We start from the raw sequence: 17285 nt of genomic DNA, 5'->3' as shown, positions 1-17285 counted from the left end.
AACGAGCTGTTTCTACTTCTTCTACAAAGCCATATTGGTTGTTAAATGCTTCAGGTTCTAGACACAGAGACATCCTTTAGCACATATTGTGATATTGTGTAACTTTTGGTTAAACATTGCTAGTTGCCTATTCTTTCTAATGATGGGATTCGTCTGTTGATTTAAACCAACAGTTTTGATAAATGGGTTATAAAAATCAGATGCCAAATCTTGCAATAATTAATGCTGAGAACCAAAAGCATGGTAAGCGTACAAATGGGGAACATTGTATTCTTTGAGAAAAAGATCACTTTTGATATTAATCAATAGAAATCAAAACAATTGAACAGCTAAATTACCGCAGGTTCTTTTCTTTCTTCATGAGCAAGTCACATGATCATGCAGCTGTTAATAATGAAATATGGCTTTTCAGTATATTATTTTAAATGCCCAACAGGCTGTTTCCAATTACACTGGTTATCATGGATGAAAGACTCATTTTGTCTTTAGTACATTTTGTTCTGAGAATATGAACTAGAAAACAAAATGTGAGGTACTTGTAATTGCAAAGCCTTCTCTGTTGAAAGCAGTGTTTTCGTAAGTCAAATATAGTGATAACAACTATGCTGGAGGGATGCATAAAATACAAATACCAAATGGCTGGACTGTGATGGAATTTATGATCCTGTTTCAGAATCCAAATGTCTTACGCAATCAAGTAAAATATATTATCTGTTCTAGAAACATAGAAGGGTTTGGATCTGAATCATATTCAAGTGCTTGATGTCAGGAAGAGTAACTTACTGACCAAAAATGGATAGAATCAATATAGATAGGATCATGAAAAGTTAGGGGTCTTTACCACAACTATGTAGTTTCAAGGAACATATTGAAATTTGAAATTATTATTATTGTTACCTGTCACTGTCACTCTTTTGAAGTGTGAGAGAGAGCTCTGACAATGCAGTTAAAAAATGGCTAGCCCAAATGAACTTGTAGTAAGGTGCCATTCCCAGAGGCATTCGAGAATGCTTGGAGGCACCCCAGACACCCTTTTGTATTTGAATTTGCTTCTGGGAACAGACTCCCCTTCACTCTTCTGCCACGTCTTGATGTTTCTTTGGGTTATCAACAGGGAGGCTGCCCCAAGATGTCCCAGATCTGGTCCTTGCTCTCAAACACCTGGACGTGAGGAGCTCCTGCCTTAAGGAATAATTGCATGGCTCAATACCACCCCCCTGGCTCCACGTCTCTGGGTCACTCTGCCTGGTGCTCTCACTTGCAGGGCTACTTCACAGTTTCTTGGAGCCTTCAGGAATCCCCACTCTGTCACAGCCTGGGCTGCCCCCCTCAGCTAGCTCAGCCCAGGGCTTATATAGCTCTGGCCTGAGCTCTCACACAGTCATGTGACAGCCCCATTCAGCTGACCAGCCTGCAGGGCTACCCTTTAACCCCTGCTCTGCTGGCAGACTGCACTCTGAAGATTCTGGCCTTAAAGGGGCTGCTCTACTTCCTAGTAACAGGGCTAGGGTTCCCTGTACAGAGCAATACTAAGTAAAATAGCTGTTTCTGTTTAGCACTTTAATTTACAAACAAGAAATTAGCTGCTTTTGTGAGGGGCTGTAGGGAATGGTTTTAGAAATGGTGATAGGAAAAAAAAATAAAAACATAATTGAATCACAAGTTTGTTGAAAAGGAATAATGCAAAATATGGTTCTTGGTCAGAACTGAGCCAGTGTGCCACCCACACATCAACTGTGCACATTAAGGAACTAGAAGGTGGCTTCAGCTTTAATGGAAGCCAGTAGAAACAGAAACTTCCCATATACAATCCCAGATTTTTAAATATTTTGGTCACCTTCTCATCACAAAATCTGATGACTGACTTTGTTTGTCCTGCAGTTTGCTTTCTAAGTGAGGCATTGAGCATTTTGAGTCTAAATTTTATCAGCTAAAGAACAATGTATCTCCACTGACTTCCATTGCATTTGATATATACTATCTTTAAATGAGAAGAGAATCAGGCCTAATGAAATTGTCTCTTTAGAACATGAGGCTATTTGATATTCTTTCCATGTGTTTTATACAGCTAGGAGTATAATTTTTACATGCTATCATCATCATCATTGGCAGCCATTGGTCTCAGAAGACCATGGAGATTATGCCTTTGGTGGGTTACCAGGTACCACAACGGCTTCCTGAGTGGCTAAAGAGTCCAATGCATGATAAGCAGACCCTCTGGCAAGTTGCACATACAAACTCAGTTGAGCTTGCACTGGCATGCTGAGTTTTGTTTTGTTTTGCCTGCCTCTGACACTTTCTCTAGCTCATCATTGACCCTCTCCATCTCAAAGCAACATAGGTCCTATTTCACAGTGGGTTTCCATGCACAGTAGTCCAAAGTGATTGATTCCCAGCATTGGCCATTGATGCGCAGCTCTCAAATGTTTTTCTTGCAGACATCAACAAAACAGAGTTTAGGTTGTCCAAGTTGATATTTGCCAGTGACCAGCTCACCATAAAGTATATCCTTGGGGATTTGGCCATCATTCATATGATTCACATGTCCTAGCCAATGGAAGCATTCTGCCTCAGGCTTTTTGACTGTCTGTATTTACCCCTTTATACTATGGATGGGCTTTTTATTAGCTCTTTCAACAGGTGGAGGCTCCCACAGAAATGCAGCACATCTCCTAGTTTAACCTATTTTATGTGCTATGACAGCTGTCTTCAAACCCCTTAGTAAAAAGCCATTGCAGATATCCTTGTATTCCTTTGCCTCCCCCATCTCCCTCCTGCCTCCCCCTGGTAAATAGCCTGTATTCTGCCATCACAACACGTAGAATGAATCTTTACTTCAGTTTCATTGAGTCTCACCTTGTTCTTACATTATGGGATTAGAGGAAAAGAGAAGAGAACTGATTTCACTGTATCTATTACAATCTTGAATGCTTTATTCTAAGTCTTCTCCTTCTAGAGAAAATAACCTTTGATAGATTTCTGTTGTCTTCTACTGTTAGTCCCTTCATGAGTAGTTTCCTTAACTTTGTCTGGTCCTTCTTTTTTAAAAACTAAGAAAAGTTTCTAGAACAACAAAAAAGTAATAAGTTCTTGCCAGCAAGTAAAATTACTGCCTCATATTTATTCAGTTATTTTTTGTTTTGAGAGTCATCCAACTTTTGTTCAGCTTCTTTTCTCCTACTGTATGCTTAGTTATTATTAGGATCCATGCTGTAATCAAAGATTTTATGTAGTGGGATAGATGGCTGGGTAACTTACTATATTGGAACCATTTTCCAGTGTGCACTTAGGCTGTCTGCAAGCCCAAATAAAATTAAGTGTTCTGTACAGTTTAATAAAATAAACAAGAAAGTAAGAATGGACAATTTTATTCACAGGCGAGGGAAATTTCAATATTGTTCTTCCCTCTGTATCATAGGCTGTTTTTGATTTACGAGTCAAGAAAGAATTAATGAGGGGAACATTTATTCCATAATTGGTATCAGGTTGCATAGGGTAAGCACTATCTTTTTTCCCTAACACAGCCATATTTCCTAACAAGAATATGTGAACACTTGGTGTTCCAGTGAGGACTATTCTTGTTTAACTGTTTTTCTTTTCTGTTACTCATCTTGAGATACTGTAGCCACCATTTATCTGTGTTTCCAATATAACTATATCTGAGATACCACAGTTTTCTTCTGCCAAATTTAGAAACTATGCTATCCCTCACTGGAGTAGCGGTGGTGCTGGTGTTTCACATGTGATGGTCAAGGGACATGAAAAAAATTGGGTTTGTGACAGAAAGTAAAGCTTTCAAGCATCAGATGCCCTTCATAAAGTATGACGAAGTAGCACCCTCTAAGTTAAGGTCAAGTTAGAACAGTTGCTCTCATTTTAACCTTATGTTAGTCCATTGGATTACTTGAAAGAGAAGTGGTCAGTTATTAGTTGTTGAGCAAAAAGCAGTTTCCAAGCCCATCTTCTGAAGTTATGGTCTAAATTTCCTTGAAGCACAAGGACTATGATTCAAATATGGCATGGCTGTTTTGTGAAAAATGTTCTCCCACTAGTGACAGGTGTTCGAGTTAATTCTGGAACAAACTAATTTGGTTTCACCTACCCTAGTTAATGACAGAGTAACTGGTGCATAGGATGAAGTATATCACATGTTGAGATATGTATGTGTAAGTTAAAAAATATAGGCATTATTTACCAGCAGGGGGAAAAAACAACCTTATTCAGTGTATAAATGTCTAAAATATATTAAACCTAACTCAATTCTCTCCCATTATAGCAAATACTATTTAAAATTTTACAACTATTTCACCTCTGCAAGGCCAGTATCATTTGTATGTATTTTACTGACTGTCTGATATGCAAAGCATTTGGGCAATAACAATTGGATCATCTTCATCAGGAACAGGATCATTCATGGTGGACCAAAAAGTCATGCTATAGCCAGAGACAGCATCATACTGTGTGAAGAGATCCTGAAAAATTATCAGGGTTACTGGTTTTTCAAAGGCTTGCAGAGAAATGTGATATCACTGTGTGATAACTGTTGGAAAAGTTGATTGTTTAACTGATTTTAATTGAACGAGCTGTTTCTACTTCTTCTACAAAGCCATATTGGTTGTTAAATGCTTCAGGTTCTAGACACAGAGACATCCTTTAGCACATATTGTGATATTGTGTAACTTTTGGTTAAACATTGCTAGTTGCCTATTCTTTCTAATGATGGGATTCGTCTGTTGATTTAAACCAACAGTTTTGATAAATGGGTTATAAAAATCAGATGCCAAATCTTGCAATAATTAATGCTGAGAACCAAAAGCATGGTAAGCGTACAAATGGGGAACATTGTATTCTTTGAGAAAAAGATCACTTTTGATATTAATCAATAGAAATCAAAACAATTGAACAGCTAAATTACCGCAGGTTCTTTTCTTTCTTCATGAGCAAGTCACATGATCATGCAGCTGTTAATAATGAAATATGGCTTTTCAGTATATTATTTTAAATGCCCAACAGGCTGTTTCCAATTACACTGGTTATCATGGATGAAAGACTCATTTTGTCTTTAGTACATTTTGTTCTGAGAATATGAACTAGAAAACAAAATGTGAGGTACTTGTAATTGCAAAGCCTTCTCTGTTGAAAGCAGTGTTTTCGTAAGTCAAATATAGTGATAACAACTATGCTGGAGGGATGCATAAAATACAAATACCAAATGGCTGGACTGTGATGGAATTTATGATCCTGTTTCAGAATCCAAATGTCTTACGCAATCAAGTAAAATATATTATCTGTTCTAGAAACATAGAAGGGTTTGGATCTGAATCATATTCAAGTGCTTGATGTCAGGAAGAGTAACTTACTGACCAAAAATGGATAGAATCAATATAGATAGGATCATGAAAAGTTAGGGGTCTTTACCACAACTATGTAGTTTCAAGGAACATATTGAAATTTGAAATTATTATTATTGTTACCTGTCACTGTCACTCTTTTGAAGTGTGAGAGAGAGCTCTGACAATGCAGTTAAAAAATGGCTAGCCCAAATGAACTTGTAGTAAGGTGCCATTCCCAGAGGCATTCGAGAATGCTTGGAGGCACCCCAGACACCCTTTTGTATTTGAATTTGCTTCTGGGAACAGACTCCCCTTCACTCTTCTGCCACGTCTTGATGTTTCTTTGGGTTATCAACAGGGAGGCTGCCCCAAGATGTCCCAGATCTGGTCCTTGCTCTCAAACACCTGGACGTGAGGAGCTCCTGCCTTAAGGAATAATTGCATGGCTCAATACCACCCCCCTGGCTCCACGTCTCTGGGTCACTCTGCCTGGTGCTCTCACTTGCAGGGCTACTTCACAGTTTCTTGGAGCCTTCAGGAATCCCCACTCTGTCACAGCCTGGGCTGCCCCCCTCAGCTAGCTCAGCCCAGGGCTTATATAGCTCTGGCCTGAGCTCTCACACAGTCATGTGACAGCCCCATTCAGCTGACCAGCCTGCAGGGCTACCCTTTAACCCCTGCTCTGCTGGCAGACTGCACTCTGAAGATTCTGGCCTTAAAGGGGCTGCTCTACTTCCTAGTAACAGGGCTAGGGTTCCCTGTACAGAGCAATACTAAGTAAAATAGCTGTTTCTGTTTAGCACTTTAATTTACAAACAAGAAATTAGCTGCTTTTGTGAGGGGCTGTAGGGAATGGTTTTAGAAATGGTGATAGGAAAAAAAAATAAAAACATAATTGAATCACAAGTTTGTTGAAAAGGAATAATGCAAAATATGGTTCTTGGTCAGAACTGAGCCAGTGTGCCACCCACACATCAACTGTGCACATTAAGGAACTAGAAGGTGGCTTCAGCTTTAATGGAAGCCAGTAGAAACAGAAACTTCCCATATACAATCCCAGATTTTTAAATATTTTGGTCACCTTCTCATCACAAAATCTGATGACTGACTTTGTTTGTCCTGCAGTTTGCTTTCTAAGTGAGGCATTGAGCATTTTGAGTCTAAATTTTATCAGCTAAAGAACAATGTATCTCCACTGACTTCCATTGCATTTGATATATACTATCTTTAAATGAGAAGAGAATCAGGCCTAATGAAATTGTCTCTTTAGAACATGAGGCTATTTGATATTCTTTCCATGTGTTTTATACAGCTAGGAGTATAATTTTTACATGCTATCATCATCATCATTGGCAGCCATTGGTCTCAGAAGACCATGGAGATTATGCCTTTGGTGGGTTACCAGGTACCACAACGGCTTCCTGAGTGGCTAAAGAGTCCAATGCATGATAAGCAGACCCTCTGGCAAGTTGCACATACAAACTCAGTTGAGCTTGCACTGGCATGCTGAGTTTTGTTTTGTTTTGCCTGCCTCTGACACTTTCTCTAGCTCATCATTGACCCTCTCCATCTCAAAGCAACATAGGTCCTATTTCACAGTGGGTTTCCATGCACAGTAGTCCAAAGTGATTGATTCCCAGCATTGGCCATTGATGCGCAGCTCTCAAATGTTTTTCTTGCAGACATCAACAAAACAGAGTTTAGGTTGTCCAAGTTGATATTTGCCAGTGACCAGCTCACCATAAAGTATATCCTTGGGGATTTGGCCATCATTCATATGATTCACATGTCCTAGCCAATGGAAGCATCCCTGTCTCAGGAGCATAAACATATTGGGTATCTTGGCCCATTCCAGAACAATAAAGTTGTAGATTTTGTCATGCCATGTTATACCCAGGATATGGCGGAGGCATCGAAGATGGAAACTGTTCTGTTTTCTTTCTTCCTTGGCATAAGAAGTCCATGTTTTGCTACCGTACAATAGAGAGCTAAGTATGCAAGTGCTATAGATGGACATCTTTGTTGACAGAGTGAGTACTCTGTTTTTCCAAACTCTCTTTTGAAGTTTAGTTATGGCTTTGCTTGCCCTTCCAATGCAAGCATTAATTTTGGCTTCCAAGCCAAGATATTGCGATATGGTGGAGCCCAAGTAAGTGAGTTTTTCAACCACTTCCAGGCTTTCATCATTTATTCTAAGTTCAAGAGGTCAGTCAACTTGTTGACCTATGACTACTGTCTTCTTTAGGCTAATGGTCAGACCAAAATCATCACAAGCATGAGAAAAGTGATCTGTGAGACTTTGCAGTCCTGCTTCTGAATGACTAACAATTGCTGTGTCATCAGCAAAGAGCATTTCATGGACAAGAACGTCTCAGGTTTTTGTTTTTGCCAAGGTTAAAGAGTTTCCCCATCAGATTTGGTCCGAAGGTATATTCCTTCTGAACAGCCACTGAATGCATTATTTGAGTGGGACATTGAAGAAAATCCCAAAAAGTGTTGGAGCTAGGACACAGCCCTCTTTGATACCACACTTGATTTCAAATTCTTCTAAATGTGCCCCATTGTACTGCACCATTCCACAGATACCAATGTGGAAGGACTGGATAGTGCTAAGGAGCTTAAGAGGGTAGCCAGTGTTCTTCAGGATTTGGAACAAACCATCTCTGCTGATAAGATCAAAAGCTTTGGTGAGATCAACAAATGCTATATACATAGGTTTTCTTTGTTCATGGAACTTTTCTTGTATCTGTCTCAAGGAGAATATCATATCTGTCATGGATCTCATGGATCTGAAACCACATTGAGACTCAGGGTTAGACTCTGTCCACAAGGGTCTGCAATCTTAGCAGGGCAACTTGGGAGAACAGCTTCCCAATGATGCAAAGTAAGGCTATGCCATGATAGTTATTGCAGTTGCTCATATCACCTTTGTTTTTGTACAGAGTGACTGTGCTGGCATCCTTCATGTCTTGAGGAATTTCACTTTCCCTCCAACACATACGTATTAATTCATGCAGGTGGAAGAGGAGGATGTATTTCCCACACTTAATAACTTCAGCTGGTATGCAGTCCACACCTGGGGCTTTACCACAAGCACGCTAATCAATGGCTTTTTCTACTTTGTCTACAGTAGGTTGATGGTCAAGCACTGTCAGGGTTAAGAGGTCTTCAAGTGCATCAAGAGCAAAGTCACGGGCCACATTTTCATAAGAATAGAGTTCTGAGTAATGTTCAACCCATCAATCTATCTACTTATTGTGGTCATTGATGACTTCCCCTGTGGAAGATTTTAAAGGGGAAGTCTTCCTGGGAACAGGCCCAAGAGCTTTCCTGATGCCCCCATACATTGCTTTCATGTCACCTTGGTCAGCAGCTTTTTGGATACTTTTGCACAGTAGTAGCCAATAATTGTTTGCACATTGTCTCACTGTATGTTTGAGCTTTTGCCAGAACTCTCAAAGCACCTGCAAGTTGAAGTGGCTAGGGTCACATTTATATTTAAAGAGAGCTGACCATTTCTTTTCTATGAGTGGGATCATTTTAGATGAGTTGTCATCGAACAAGTCATTTGAGCTGTGATGCAAGGTACCACAAGATGGCTCCTTTGAGCTGAACCCATTTCTCCTCAGCAGAATTACATGGATTAAGATATGATAGAGCACTGGAGAGAGTTTTAATGAATAGAGATGGTGTTTATTCAGTTTTCAGTCACATGGCATTTATTCATAGTAAGGAGAGTTTCCAGCTCTTATACAGATTCCTGGGACACAATTTGACTTTAGTGCATACCAATGAATGGTCAGTATCATTCAACACTCTGATAGGATTGTATAATGATTACATCATAGAAGTCTCATAAGCAGGTGATAATCAGGTTGAGTTGATGCCAGTGACTAGATCATGGGTAATACCAAGATACTTTGTGTTGAGATTTCCTATTGAAGAAAGAATCTGTTATACATAGCTCATTTCATGAACACAGCTCAAGCTAACACCCATTTTCATTCACTTTGCCAATAACATTGGTGCCCAGACAGTTAGGCTAGGCACCATGCTCAGTGCCAACCCTTGCGTTGAAGTCTCCGAGCAAGAGGATTTTTTCGTTAGGTGAAATATTATTGATTAAGGCACTAAGCTCTTCATAGAAGCAGTCTTTTGATTTGGATGAAGCAGTGAGAGTTGGAGTGTATGCACATAAGCGGGCTGGCCAAGTTTGCTGATGACACCAAACTTTGGGGCAAATTATCCACACCTGAAGACAGGAGGGCGATCCAGGCTGACCTGGACAGGCTCAGCAAATGGGCAGATGAGAACCTGATGGTGTTTAACACTGAAAAATGCAAGGTTCTCCACGTCGGGAGGAAAAACCTGCAGCATCCTTATAGGCTCAGCAGTGCTATGCTAGCTATCACTACAGAAGAAAGAGACTTGGGGGTCATCATTGACCACAAGATGAACATGTGCCTTCAATGTGATGCTGTGGCTAGTAGAACGACCAAAACGCTGGTTTGCATCCATAGATGCTTCTCAAGCAAATCCCGGGACATCATTCTCCCCTTGTACTCGGCCTTGGTGAGGCCACAGCTGGAGTACTGCATCCAGTTTTGGGCCCCACAATTCAAAAAGGATGTGGAGAAGCTTGAGAGAGTCCAGAGAAGAGCCACGCGCATGATCAGAGGTCGGGAAAACAGAACTTACGACAACAGGCTGAGAGCTATGGGGCTCTTTAGCCTGGAAAAGCGCAGGCTCAGGGGTGATCTGATGGCCACCTATAAGTTTATCAGGGGTGACCACCGATATCTGGGGGAATGTTTGTTCACCAGAGCGCCCCAAGTGATGACGAGGTCCAACAGTTATAAACTACTGCAAGACCATTTCAGGCTGGAGATAAGGAAGAATTTCTTTACTGTCTGAGCCCCCAAGGTCTGGAATAGCCTGCCATCGGAGGTGGTTTAAGCACCTACATTGAACACTTTCAAAAGAAAATTGGATGCTTATCTTGCTGGGATCCTGTGACCCCAGCTGACTTCCTGCCCCTGGGGTGGGAGGCTGGACTCGATGATCTTCCAAGGTCCCTTCCAGCCCTAATGTCTATGAAATCTATAAAAGACTGACAGAACCAAAGGCAGTAATGACTCAAAGACCCATTAACCTTTCAGAGCCTTTATTTGGGAGTTCTATTGCAACCAGCAGTTTATTTTTTACTACAAAGCCAACACCACGCTCTCTGATTTCTTTGGGCTGTTTCCAACACCAGAAAAATGTGTAGTTCTTTTCTTTCAGGCAACCAGTGCCTGGTAGTCTGGTCTCTTGTAAAGCAACAATATCAACATTCAGTCCCAGCAGTTCTGCAACAATGACTGCAGTTTTGTGTGTGTCGTCAACGGTTTGGAGGTAATTGGATATACCTGGAGTCATTGTACATATGATAAGCACCCCTTGTTTCAGGGGCACCTGGATAAACCCCTAGGGACAGAGGTAGGGCTGGAAGCCATGTCCAGCAGAGATCGCCTAAACTTTTACTATGCATTTTCTACTTCAGGAACAGCTTTGTATGTTTTGAAAAAAGTATTTTATCTAACCAAGGGCATAGAGTAGGTTGTTTAGGCTGGGGGAGATCGCTTGTTGCTTAGTTGTTTAATTGCTGGCCTCGCTAGAGGAAAAGCTGTATCAACAAAGTTCCGGAGCTGGAAGGGGGGTTACTTGGGGGGGAGCTGGAAGGGGGGTTACTTGCTGGGCTTGCTACACATTTCATCACATCAGCAAGTTTAACCTGTTAGTAGCTATATAAGGCAGACGCCCACTGGGGTGTGGGTGCTTGCTTTGCGAACGATTGCCAAGCACCACTTTCTGCACAGAAATAAAGATTAAGTTGGATCCTTCACCCCTGTGTGTTTATTGGCACAAGCGCACCGGGCACGAACTCACTGTCCTTTGGGGACAACACATACATTCCAACTTCCAATCTTTAGGATTGAAATATTTTTCCTTGCATTTTTGGTAGTAGCTGGTGGTGTGCAATAGCAATCTGCTTTCAAGTTGAATCTCTAAGCTCCAAGCACCTACTGAAACAGCAGACTATAGCAGGAAAATACCTTATTGGCTGGGGACTGCTCAGCTTGAGGCAGGAGGTAGTTTTCCAATGAGGTGTGATGACCTTTCCCATTATCGGAGACAGCCCCTGGTGTCTGGATCTATGCTGATTGATCCATGGCTTATAACTGGTAACTATTGATTCCCATTTGTTTCAATGCATTGACAAAGCTGGAGTAACCTCTCCAGGGTGCAAAAGCCTAGGCATTTGCTAGGTGATCAAGGGTTGCCCAAGCATCATAATCACCCTTTTGTCCTTGCTGATTTATCCACTGGAAAGATAGAACCAATATGAGGTGGGGCCAGGAAAGTTGTAAGAGCTGTCGGAAAGAAGACTGAATAATCACCTAACTGCCTTAGGGGGCTCTATTCCTGGTTTTCTGACAGGGTTTACTCTTAGCCTTCACCTTTCCTGAGGCAATCTACAAGGCAGTGGTTGTGGTTACTGTCATTTTCATCTGCCAGCTTTGCTGCTGGGAAATATCATCTTCTGCTACAGCTACCATTGTGATTGTAGCAGGACACTAAGGTGCTTGCTACTGGGAGAGCCAGGAAGGGTGCTGAGGCAACCAAAGGGGACCTAATGGCTTACCCCTGCCTAGCCAGCTGAAGGAAGGGGCAGGGCCTGGCCCCTATATATAAAGCACAGGCAGGAGGCCAGAGGTAGTTCCCTACCAGTAGCCAAGGCAGAAAGAGCTCCCTGAGCAAGGATGTGAGAACTGCAGGTACTGCTCAAAGCAGGGTTAAGGAGGGCAGCTCTGGGACATTTTAGTAACATGATTACAGCCGGGCGGCGTGAAGTTCAGTTATGGCCTAGGGGCTTGTGTTTGCTTTGTTTGTTTACACTGGTGGTTTGGGTGAGGCTATAAGGGGATGGAGAAGGCCTCATAGGGGACTCACGGTAGAGTGAGGACCCCAGCCCCAGTGTGGGCACAGAGTTCAGGGTGTACAGACCCCAGCTCCAGAGACGAGCCCTGTGAGACAGGCTGCATTGCAGAGAGAAGAGCCCTGTGAGACGGGGCAGCGTATGGAGAAGGCCCGAGAGACGGGGCTGTGGAGAGCCTGAATGCTAAAGAGGGTGCGAAGCTAGAGAGAGGGACAGAACAATGTCCCTTTTACATCTGTGAGGCTTGGGGCATGGTATTGGGGTGGTAGGAGCCACGCATAGCCCTTAAGGCTTGGGCGCATGGGACAACCATAGACGGGAGGACCATGACCAAGAGGACTGAAGGTAGCCTCCCTATAAAAATTCATAACATCCAAGACGTGGTGGGTGAGAATCGGAGGGTGCAAGAAGACAACTTGGCATGGTAAAGGAGGCAGCAGGGTAGAGCACGGCGACCCTGACATCAGGCCCTGTCACAGTGATGATCAGAGAACAGCTCTTAATGACAAGAACTGTCCCCCTTTACTAAGTTCAGCCTGCTGGCAAAGGTGGTTGCCCAAGATGTGGCATGTGGAACTATTAGTAAGAGCTGGACATGAGTGAGGACCAGTAATCCCAAACCACCTCAGTGTGTCATAGTTTAAGAAACAAAGGTTCTACCCCTCCTCAAACACCCCTTAAATGGTATAATGGGACTGGAACCAGGGTCAGGGTATCAGCCCATGCCTGTAACTCCTCACCAAGAGTCTTCATTCCTTTATTGGGTGAGCAGGACTCTGAGAATCAGGCTTCCCTTGCAAATAGTCATGAATTTAAAATTTGATTTCTTTGAACATTTCCACAGAAAATTAGCTGTTCAGCTATGTTCTTACTTATAAAACTTGTTACTTAAAAAAACCTGTTTTGTATATTTTATTTTTTCTGTGGGAATCCCTTGATGATGATTTTTATCCTGTTTTCAAGTTTGCCAGTTTTTGTATATAATACTGATCACTGCAACCAGGACACTGATATTTGTGGCAATAAAGGCTAAATAATTTTCAGCAGCTTTGTTTTCTGCTTTATCAGCTAAAGCATTTGTCTTAGGATTTTGCCTTAGTGTAATACCTTTGGTCTTCCTAATAACTTTAAAATTTCTGCTGCCTTGTCCATAACAGTTAGGACCTGTGGTTTCTCAAATTCTGCCACTGCTAAATCCAATTTGGCTACAGTATCTAAAATGGTTAATCTTTCTTTGAACTTTTTAGGAACACAGGACTGGAAGGGGCCATTCAAGCATCAAGTCCAGCCCCCCATGTTGATAGTTGCTTACCCATGGGCAGATCTAGAATTTGGAAAGTGGGGTGCAGATGGTGATGTGCTTCATCATATATAAAACAGCACATATTTTTCTCCAGTTAAAAATAAACTAGAAACTTTATAATTATGCTAGGGGCCTAGGTCTGTACTATGCAGTTTAAGATTGAAGTAAAACCAAATATAACTTCATTGGAATGAACTAAAACAGTCTGCAGGGCTGTGAAATAGGAGCTTTTTATCAGATTGCAGAACAAACACTAGCTTGATTGGTGGTACATCAAGAACATTAAAAAGAAGAGGGTCATTAACACCTGTGGAATCAAGAGTTTAGAAGGGATCAGGTAGTTATAATGATCCATGAAGTCATTTTATTCCCTCTGCTGCCACTTCCAAGCAGTTGGTTTTAAACTTTGGATGGAGCAGGAATCAAAAGTGGGGGAGGTGCAAGTGCCCTGGATCTGTCCCTGTGCTTACCCCAGGCATCCCCAAAAATCATCGTTTCATAATTTCATACAAAACTGCATGGCATAACAACCCAAATGCCAAGAACATCTTCTGACAGCAGGTAAAGGCAGGGGAGATCATAGAATTACAGCAAATTAGGGTTGGAAGGGACCTCAGGAGGTCACCTGCTCCAACCCTATGCTCGAAGTACAACCATTTCCAACTAGATGATCCCAGCTAAAGCTTTGTCTAGCCAGCTCTTAAAAACCTCCAAGGATGGAGATTCCACCACTTCTCTGGGTAACACGTTCCAGTGTTTTACTGCTCTCCTGGTGAGAGAATTTCTCCCTAATATCTAACCAAAACTTTCCTTGCTGCAACTTGAGACCATTGCTCCTTGTTCCGTCATCTGCTGCCGCTGAGAACAGTCTAGCGCCATCCTCTTTTGAACCCCACTTTTGATAGTTGAAGGGTGCTATTAAATCCCCTTCTCAGGCTTCTCTTCTCTAGACTAAATAAGCCTAGTTTGCTCAGCCTGTCCTCTGCTGGACCCTCTACAATTTGTCCACATCCTTTCTGTAGTGGGGGGCCCAAAACTGAACACAGTACTCCACATGTGGCTTCACCAGTGCTGAAGAAAGTGGAATAATTACTTCCCTTGACCGACTAGGAACACACCTGACAATGCAGCCCAGTATGCCATTAGCCTTCTTGGCAAACAAGGCACACTGCTGGACCATATTCAGCTTCTTGTCCCTTGTAACCCCCAGGTCCCTTTCTGCAGAGCTGCTGCCCAGCCAGTCAGCCCCCAGCCTGTACTTGTGCATGGGATTGTTCTGTCCTAAGTGCAGGAATTTGCGCTTGTCCTTGTTGAACCTCATGAGATTCCTTTTGGCCCAATCCTCCAATTTGTCTAGGTCACTCTGAATCCTAGCCCCACCCTCCAGCATATCTACTACTCCCCACAGCTTGCTGTCATCTGCAAACTTGCTGAGGATGCACTTTAAGCCATCTTCCAGGTTGTTGATGAAAACATTGAACAAAACTGGCTCCAGGGCTGACCCCTGGGGCACTCCACTTGATACCATCTGCCAGCTAGACATTGAAACATTGATTCCTACCCTCTGAGACCGATGCTCCAGCCAGTTTTCTATCCACCTTAGAGTCCATTCATGCAGCCCATATGTCCTTAGCTTGCCTGCAAGAATGTTGTGGAAAACCGTATTATAAAAAAAAAAAAAAAAAAAAAAAAAAAAAAAATCAAGGTACACCACATCCATTGGTCTCCCTGCACCCACAGAGCCAGTAACCTCATCATAAAGGCAATCAGGTTGGTTAGGCATGACATGCCCTTGGTGAGTCCATGCTGACTGTTCCAAATCACCTTTTTCTCCTCCAAGTGCTTAGAAATGGATTTCTAGAGGATCTGCTTCATGATTTTTCCAGGGACTGAGGTGAGGTTGACTGGTCTGTAGTTCCCTAGATCCTCCTTTTTCCCCTTTCTTAAAGATGGGTGCTATGTTTGCCCTTTTACAATCATCCGGGACCTCTCCTGATCACCATGAGTGTTCAAAGAGGATGTCCAGTGGCTCTGCAATCACATCAGCCAACTCCCTCAGCATCCTCAGTGCTTCCCATCTGGTCCCATGGACTTGTACATGTCCAGCTTTTCTAAGTAGTCCCTAACCTGTTCTTTCATCACTGTTGGCGGCTCACTTTCTCCCCAAACTGTGCTGCTCAGTGCAATAGTCTGGGAGCTGACCCTGACTGTGAAGACTGAGGCAAAAAAGGTATTGACCACTTCAGCCTTTTTTGCATCCTCTGTCACGAGGTTGCCACCCCATTCAGTAAAGGACGCACACTTTACCTTATCCTCCTCTTGCTACCGATATACTTATATAAACCCTTCCTGTTACCCTTCACTTCCATTGCTAGCCGCAACTCCAATGGCACATTGGCCTTCCTGACTTTATCCCTGCAGGCCTGAGCAATACTCTTATATTCCTCCCTAGTTGTTTGTCCACCTTTCAACTTCTTATAAGCTTCCTTTTTGTGATTTTAGCTTACTGAAGAGTTCCCTGTTAAGCTAAACTGGTCTTCTGCCATTCTTGCTAGTCTTCCTGTGCACTGGGATGGTTTATTTCTGTACTCCCAGTAAGGCTTCTTTAAAGTACAGCCAGTTCTGCTAGACTCCTCTCCCACTCAGACTGACTTGCCAGGGGATGCTGCCCATGAGTTTGAGCGAGTCAAAGTTTGGTTTTCTGAAGTCCAGGGTCCTTACTCTGCTGCTCTTCATCCTTCCTTTCCTCAGGATCCTGAACTCAGTCATCTCATCATCACTGCTGCTCAGGTTGCCATCCACTACTGCATTCCCCACCAATTTCTTCCCAGTTTGTGAGCAGCAGGTCAAGAAGAGCATGGCCCCTAGTTGGCTGCTTCAGCACTTACACCAGGAAGTTGTCCCTAACACTCTCCAAAAACTTCCTTGATTGCCTGCGCACTGCTATATTGCCCTCCCAGCAGATGATACGATGATTGAGGTCCCCCATGAGAACCAGGGCCTGTGATCAGGAAACTTCTGCTAGCTGTTTGAAGAAAGCCTTATCTACCACTTCCTCCTGGTCTGGTGCTCTATAGCAGACCCCCCACAACAACATCACCCTTTTTACTCTCCCCTCTGACACTAACCCAGAGACTCTCAACTGGCCTAGCTCCAGTTCTATACTGGAGCTCTGAGCAAACAGCTGGGATGGGCTTCACCTGTCCCCCAAAGGTAAGCATGTGTTTTCTTCTAGGTTGGCGGATCTCCTCCGGCGGGCTTTAAACTAGGCTCGTCGGGGGGAGGGGAAGATGAGGGCGGGGGAAGCTGTGGACCACCAAACCATGTGGCACCCACAAGGACAGCCCAGCCTGAAGAAAGAGAGCATTGGGAACCTGAAAGCCATAGGGAGGCCAGCACTACGACACAGGTAAGAAACGAGAAGGTAAGAAACAAAGGGCCCCTTGGGACTCGGAGCAGGGGGGCAGCAAAGGCACCAGTTGCAGGGCTCAAGTGCCTATATACTAATGCTAGGAGCATGGGGAACAAGCAGGATGAACTAGCGCTCCTGCTTGCACTAAACACCTATGACTTAGTGGGGCTAATGGAAACCTGGTGGGATTCATCCCACGACTGGGCAGTACATATTGAGGGCTATAGATTGTACAGAAAGGACAGGGTGGGGAAAAAA

Source organism: Alligator sinensis, unplaced genomic scaffold (genome assembly GCF_000455745.1).
Source record: "Alligator sinensis unplaced genomic scaffold, ASM45574v1 scaffold406_2, whole genome shotgun sequence".
NCBI lineage: Eukaryota > Metazoa > Chordata > Crocodylia > Alligatoridae > Alligator > Alligator sinensis.
The sequence above is the reverse complement of the archived record's forward strand: the minus strand, read 5'-3'. Positions refer to the sequence as shown.